Genomic DNA, 7,264 nt, shown 5'->3' with positions numbered 1-7,264 from the left:
AGCTGGGATGCTCCTCAAGGGCTGCTCTAAACTGAGGCAAAGAGATAGGACTTCGATACTCATTGACCAACTGACCAGTTGTTAGGTGTGGGTGGCCCTCAGGGAAGGAACTTGCTGAAGGCAGTGCCTAGAGACAGACTCAGCTGAGAGCTGTCGACCACTAATGCTTCGAGCAACTGGGGAATGATTGCTTTGGTTCTGAGGAGATCCGAGCAGCATATCACAGGATCCACTGGGTAACTTGTGGTGCATTATTTTATAGGTAGAAAATCTGCATCCCACCAATAATGTGACTTATCCTAGAGGTTATACAAGTTGTAAGTGAAGCTTCTGTGGCTCAAATTCATATTTTTCTGATTCCATCCTCCTTTGACTACCTATACTTTTCTAATTTGGAAAAAATTTTCATTAAAGTCAAACTTAAACCGTCAGATACCTGAATGGCAGTATAAGCTGTTACACGTATTAATCCTTTGAGGAAAAATTAGAGAAATAGGGAGGTCAGGTATTGAAAGTCTTAGATACAAATATATTTTGACATCACTTATATGTGGGATCTAAAAAAAATGATACAAATGAACTTATTCACAAAGCAGAAACAGACTCACAGACTTTGAAAACAAGTGTATGGTTACCAAAGGGGGAACTTGGGGTGGCAGGATAAATTAGGAGTTCAGGACTGCTACATACACACTGCTGCTGCTGCTGCTGCTAAGTCGCTTCAGTCGTGTCCGACTCTGTGCGACCCCATAGACGGCAGCCCACCAGGCTCCCCCGTCCCTGGGATTCCCCAGGCAAGAGTACTGGAGTGGGGTGCCATTGCCTTCTCCATATACACGCTAGTATACATAAAATAGAAAATCAACAAGGTACTATTGTATAGCACAGGGAACTCTACTCAATATTCTGCACTAACCTATATGGAAAAGAATCTGAAAAATAATAGATATATATACATGTGTAACTGAATTGCTTCTCTGCACACCTGAAACTAACACAACATTGTAATTCAACTACAGTAAGTTCCCTACATACCAAAGAGTTCCATCCCAAGAGTGTATTCATAAGTTCAACTTGTTATTAAGTCCAACAAAGTTAGCCTAGGTATCTAACTAACACAATCAGCTATATAGAACTGTTCTGTAATAGGTTTATAACACTTTCCACGCAAATACTACATTTAAAAAAAAACACACAAAAATAACATTTTTAATCTTGCAGTAAAATACTTTGAAAAGTGCAGTACACAGTACAACAGCTGGCATACAGGGACATGTTCACATCTTTGAAAGTTTACAACTTGAAGGTTTGTAGGTAGAGGGACTTATTGTATAACCCAATATAAAGTAAAATTTAAACTGACAAAAAAAGAAAGTCCTAGAGATTACTGAGGAAAGACAGAGTAAGAATCAGGACCTGTGGAGCCTCAACGTGAAGTTGAGGACAAGACAAGCAGGATCATGCTTACGGCAGGACCAGAATGAGTCTGTAGAAAACTGGCAGCTGAAAAATCCAGCAAAGCAGTGATCACAGACCTGGACCAGTGGCCAGAAATGTTCTGAGAGCTAGAGAGCTCAGAGCGCTAATAGGAGAGGGACATAGGGAGGGGAAGAAGGGAGCCCAGAGTCAAAAAGGAGGCAGTTCTGAAGAAGAGGACAGGAAGTACTAAAGAAGTCAAGAGTCATAGACACTTACAGATATATATATAGAATATAGGGCGCAGAGCCCAGAAAGAATGCAATAGAATGAGGGCACAGGGGTCATAGCTGTTCTCCCCTAATCTCTCATTACATGGCTTCTTGTCCCTGGACTTTAAAGGGCTTTGATAATGGCTTTGCTAGGAAACATGTATTCCAGGCCAGTGGGGCAGGAGGTGGGAGAACTTATCATTCAAGTGCTGTGCTTGCTACTTTTTTACTGTGTGACCTCGGGCAAGTTATTGAACTCTCTAAGCTTCATTTCCTCATGTGTAAACCGGGGGTAATTGTCATGTCTAGGTCTGGTGCAGGGTTCAGTCCCTGGGTCGGGAAGACCCCTGCTGGATGAGGGTAAGGCAACCCACTCCAGTGTTCTTGCCTGGAGAATCCCAGGGACGGGGAAGCCTGGTGGGCTGCTGTCTATGGGGTCTCACAGAGTCGGACACGACTGAAGCGACTTAGCAGCAGCAGCAGCAGCAGGCCTGGTGCAGAGCTCATGGGAGAAATAAGCTGTTTCTATTTTAGAATTCTCATATTCTTCCACACCCATGACCTAACGCACCTGTGTGGGCAAACCAAATTTAGAACCCAGGCTCTTAAGGTAGATTCTTATCTTTTAGAGAGTTTAGTAAATAACACGGGAAGCAACATGAGTGCCTGCCTTTCTCCCAGCTTTCTGTCCTCGTGTGGAAGTCTCTCCCAGGAGGAAGAGTGCACAATCTGAGATTTAGGGGGAACATCTGCAGAAACCCTTGCTGGAGGCTCTAGCTGGTGGGAGATTTGAGGACAGCGGGGCTCAGGTTGCCTGAGCAAGTAGGACTTAATATCCCAGCCACTTGGGGCCCAATGAGACCAAGATTCAGCATTTAATGTCCTGCTTCTGTCATTAGAACTGGGAGCTATAAGGCATCCTTCTTAAAGATAAGACAACATAAATAGAGGCCTCCTCTTTGCAAGAGATGAAAGAGACACAAGTTTGATCCCTGGATCAGGAAGATTTCCTGAAGGAGGAAATGGTAGCTCACTCCAGTATTCTTGCCTAGAGATTCCCATGAACAGAGGAGCCTGGTGGGCTACAGTCCATAGGATCACAAAGAGGCGGACATGACTGAAGTCACTTAACACACTTTTTTTTAGAGGCCTCCTCTCAATTGATTTATTTATGCCCTGGAAAATGTCATATGATGGGAACTGCTCCTTACTGTTTCAATTCTATTGTCTTGCTAAACAACGCAAAGTTTAGAAACAGCAAAAGTAAACAAGGAAATCTCTGTCTCTGGTTACAGGCTATAATTCTTTTACCTCATAGAATACCTTCTAAAACTTAGCAATTTAAACAGTCTCATGATCTTCCTTTGCTCTCTTTTCAAGGCAAGACAATTAACATAATATTCTTTTTTTTCATCCTAATATATCTTTTCCATGCATGTGGGAACTCAGTTCCCTGACCAGGGATGGAATCCGTGCTCCCTGTAGTGGAGCTCTGTGACAACATAGACGGGTGGGATGGGAATGGATGGGAGGGAGGCTTATGAGGGACAGGATATATAGACACAGCTGATTCTCGCTGTTGTATAGCAGAAACCAGTACAACTTTGCTAAGCAGTTATCCACCAATTATTTAAAAAAAAGAATACATTATCTTCACACAGAGGAAATAAAGAAGTCTGTGTTCATAAACTAAGCAACAGATATAGCAATACATTTGTATGTATTCAGTTCAGTTCAGTCACTCAGTCGTGTCTGACTCTTTGCGACCCCATGAATCGCAGCACGCCAGGCCTCCCTGTCCAGCACCAACTCCCGGAGTTCACTCAAACTCACGTCCATTGAATCAGTGATGCCATCCAGCCATCTCATCCTCTGTCGTCCCCTTCTCCTCCTGCCCCCAATCCCTCCCAGCATCAGAGTCTTTTCTAATGAGTCAACTCTTCACATGAGGTGGCCAAAGTACTGGAGTTTCAGCTTTAGCATCATTCCCTCCAAAGAAATCCCAGGGCTGATCTCCTTCAGAATGGACTGGTTGGATCTCCTTGCAGTCCAAGGGACTCTCAAGAGTCTTCTCCAACACCACAGTTCAAAAGCATCAATTCTTCAGTGCTCAGCCTTCTTCACAGTCCAACTCTCACATCCATACATGACCACTGGAGAAACCATAGCCTTGACTAGATGGACCTTTGTTGGCAAAGTAATGTCTCTGCTTTTGAATATGCTATCTAGGTTGGTCATAACCTTCCTTCCAAGGAGTAAGCGTCTTTTAATTTCATTATGTTAAATTTAAAAAATCAAACGTGTATGCATACCTGTCATTTTAGTTACATATGTGCTTATAGAATGAGCAGCCCACTGCAGCAAAAAAATACTTCACTTAAGTGACTGCACAGTTAGGAGTATTGCTTCCACCATCTGCACACTGTGCACCTGCATCTGGATGGCAATTATTTGGAAGTAGCCCAACTATCAGAGCTTCCCAGGAGGTGCTAGTGGTAAAGAACCCACCTACCAATGCAGGATACATAAGAGATGCGGGATCGATCCCTGGGTCTGAAAGATCCCCTGGAAGAGGGCATGGCAAGCCAGTCCAGTATTCTTGCCTAGAGAATCCCATGGACAGAGGAGCCTGGAGGGCTACAGCCCATAGGGTTGCAAAGTGTTGGACACGACTGAAGTGACTTAGCACATATATACACAGCCCAACTACCAGATGTTTACTTATGATGATACCCAAAGGCATTTTTAATTGAAATTTCATAACACAGCAAAAGAATAAGTTGAGGTGACCAAACCCACACTACTGGATGAGAATAAGACCCCTATAGGTATTTTATACAGTTACAGTTGAAGTAAATAATAAATGCAGTTATTATATTGTGTGATTTTGATATTGGCTTCAAATCCTCTCACACATGAGTTTTGCAAAACTGTATCAGGTGTAACTAAGGGCTCAGTTCATATTTTCATTCTGTTTCAAATTTTCAGTTCTGATTCATATTTTATTTTATTGTTCCTGTTCTGTTCTATACACTGATATTTTTCTTGATCAAATGTGATAGTCTGTTCTGAGAATTTTTGATTGCTTTATAACAGGGCCTTTAAATATTGATTGCAGAAGATTTATCTTTCTGTCTTCAATTGCTAAAAGTTCTTAATGGTTCATCATGTGCTTTGTCTCTAATTTATGCTGGAAATTTACCATCAGTGTTATGAAGAAGCCCAGGAATTTCCAGAGTGCCTGAAGCATTCTGTTCCAGGTCTCTGAGGATGGTCCCTGGTCTTGACCACAGGTAGTACTCCCTGTGCCTCACCTGCTGCAGCTATTTGAGGTTCATCATTTCATCACTTACACCTACTTTCAGGAAATAATGAAAATGACAGACACCAAATGCAAAATGCCCACCAAATACTGAGCTGGACACCTTACTTGAATTAATGTCTTTTAGTTCTCCCAACAATGCCATGAGATGGTGGTTCATCTTAACTCTGCTACTGATGAAGAAAGAAAGGCTTAGAGAGATTAAATAACTTGCCAAAGTCACACGATTTATAAATAACAGACTAGGGACTTAACCTCAGGTCTGTCTGACTACAGAGCTGAGATCTTTCTTTTAACTTTCTAAAACTTTTTATTTTGTATTGGGGTTTGGTCTACAAATGTTGTGATAGTTTCCGGTGACTAGCAAAGGGACTCAGCCATACATATACATGTATCCATTCTTCCCCAAACTCCCCTCCCATCCAGGTTGCCAAACAACATTGAGCAGAGTTGCATGTGCTATACAGTAGGTCCTCACTGGTTATCCATTTTAAATATAGTAGTCTGTACATGTCCATCCCAAAGTGGAAGTGTGAAAGTGAAAGTCGCTCAGTTGTGTCAGACTCTTTGCGACCCCATGGACTATATAGTCCATGGAATTCTCTAGGTCATGATATTGGAATGGGTAGCCTTTCCCTTCTCTAAGGGATCTTCCCAACTCAGGGATCAAACCCAGGTCTCCCGCATTGCAGGCAGATTCTCTATCAGCTGAGGCACAACCGAACTCCCTAGCTATTCCTTCCCCCCAACCTCCTTGGCAACCCTAAGTTCATTCTCTAAGTCTGTGAGTCTGTTTCTGTTTTATGAGCAAGCTCATTTGTATCATTTCTTTTTAGATTCCACATATAAGGGATATCATACAAAATTTCTCCTTCTCTGACTTACTTCATTCAGTATGACAACCATGTTACTGCAAATGCCGAGTCAAAATTCTCAACCAGTCACTCTAGCACCTGATAAACAAGATTTAGAGGAGATTTGCAAAGTTGAAAAGTCGTGACAAGGCTAGGAAACTATGGAAGATTTTATTTTCTTTCTTTAAAATTTTTCTTCAATATTGTGCTATATTTGCAATTTTTAAAAGAGGAGACAGAATCCTGATTCATGTTGATGTATGGCAAAACCAATACAATATTGTAAAGTAATTAGACTCCAATTAAAATAAATAAATTTATATTTTAAAAAATAAAAAAACTACACTTCCTAAATATTCTGCTCTTAACTAGTAGTGATATCTGATAAAATAATTCAAGTGGTTGATAATTAAATGTGTTAGTCCTCATACAATTACATGAAAAAAGAACATTTGGAGTTGTTACATTTTAACCAAGTGGAATGGTTTTCTCAGGGTTAGTGCTGGAGCAAGCAAGTGGATAGAGCAGAGGAAGATACTAAACTTCCTCTACCATCCTTCATTTGGGGCTGTCCACATAATTCATTGTGCTCACCAATGACCCCAGCTAGAGTCTTCACTGAAGCTTTCTAGTCTATAGCTCATTGTTGGTTTTTTGTTTTGTTTGCTGCCTTTAAGAGCCCTTCTTTTATTGGGAAATAAATACAAACAAGTGGGTCAGCCAACATATGTAGTTCTAGGGGCTACATATGTAAGAGGAAATAGGCTCACTTTCTCAGAATTCAGCTAGTAGTCTAACTTCTCCCTTTTCCCTGGACTCGCTTCAAGTCAGTCCACTTCATTGGCATGATGACACAGGAATCCCTGTTCTGGGCTGGTCCATTAGCATCTCAGACAATCATTGAATGATCTCATAGAAGGTGCAGTGCTCATTCCCCAGCTCTGTCTCTCAGGGAAGCCACGGTGGTTGGAGACTGGATCTATTCAGAGAGAAAGGAGCATTTTGCTCCTTGCTAACCTTTGCAGGAGAAGTGCTCAGTAGATGTACCAAAAAGCCTTCCAGAATGACTGAAGATGAGGCTTTGGGTTGAGCTTTGCATAGAGGGAAGAATAAGGCTGACAGTGATTATTCAGGGTTTCTAGAGTACTTCACAAATTATTGTCATATTTATCTATCTTGTCTAAGAAGGTAGATCAGGGACTTCCCTGGTGGTCCAATGGTTAAGAATTCATCTTCCAATGCAGGGTATGTGGGTTCAACCCCTGATCAGGGAGTCAAGATCCCTTATGCCTCAGGGGAACTAAACCTGCATGCCACAACTACTGAGCTGCGTGCTCTAGAGCCCATGAGCTGCAATGAATCGCAGAGTGTCGCAAGGAAGACCCAGTGCAGCCAGAGAG

This window comes from Bos grunniens, chromosome 3, assembly GCF_055505025.1.
Source record: "Bos grunniens cultivar Pamir isolate PY7600 chromosome 3, Bosgru_T2T1.0, whole genome shotgun sequence".
Lineage (NCBI taxonomy): Eukaryota > Metazoa > Chordata > Mammalia > Artiodactyla > Bovidae > Bos > Bos grunniens.
The sequence above is the reverse complement of the archived record's forward strand: the minus strand, read 5'-3'. Positions refer to the sequence as shown.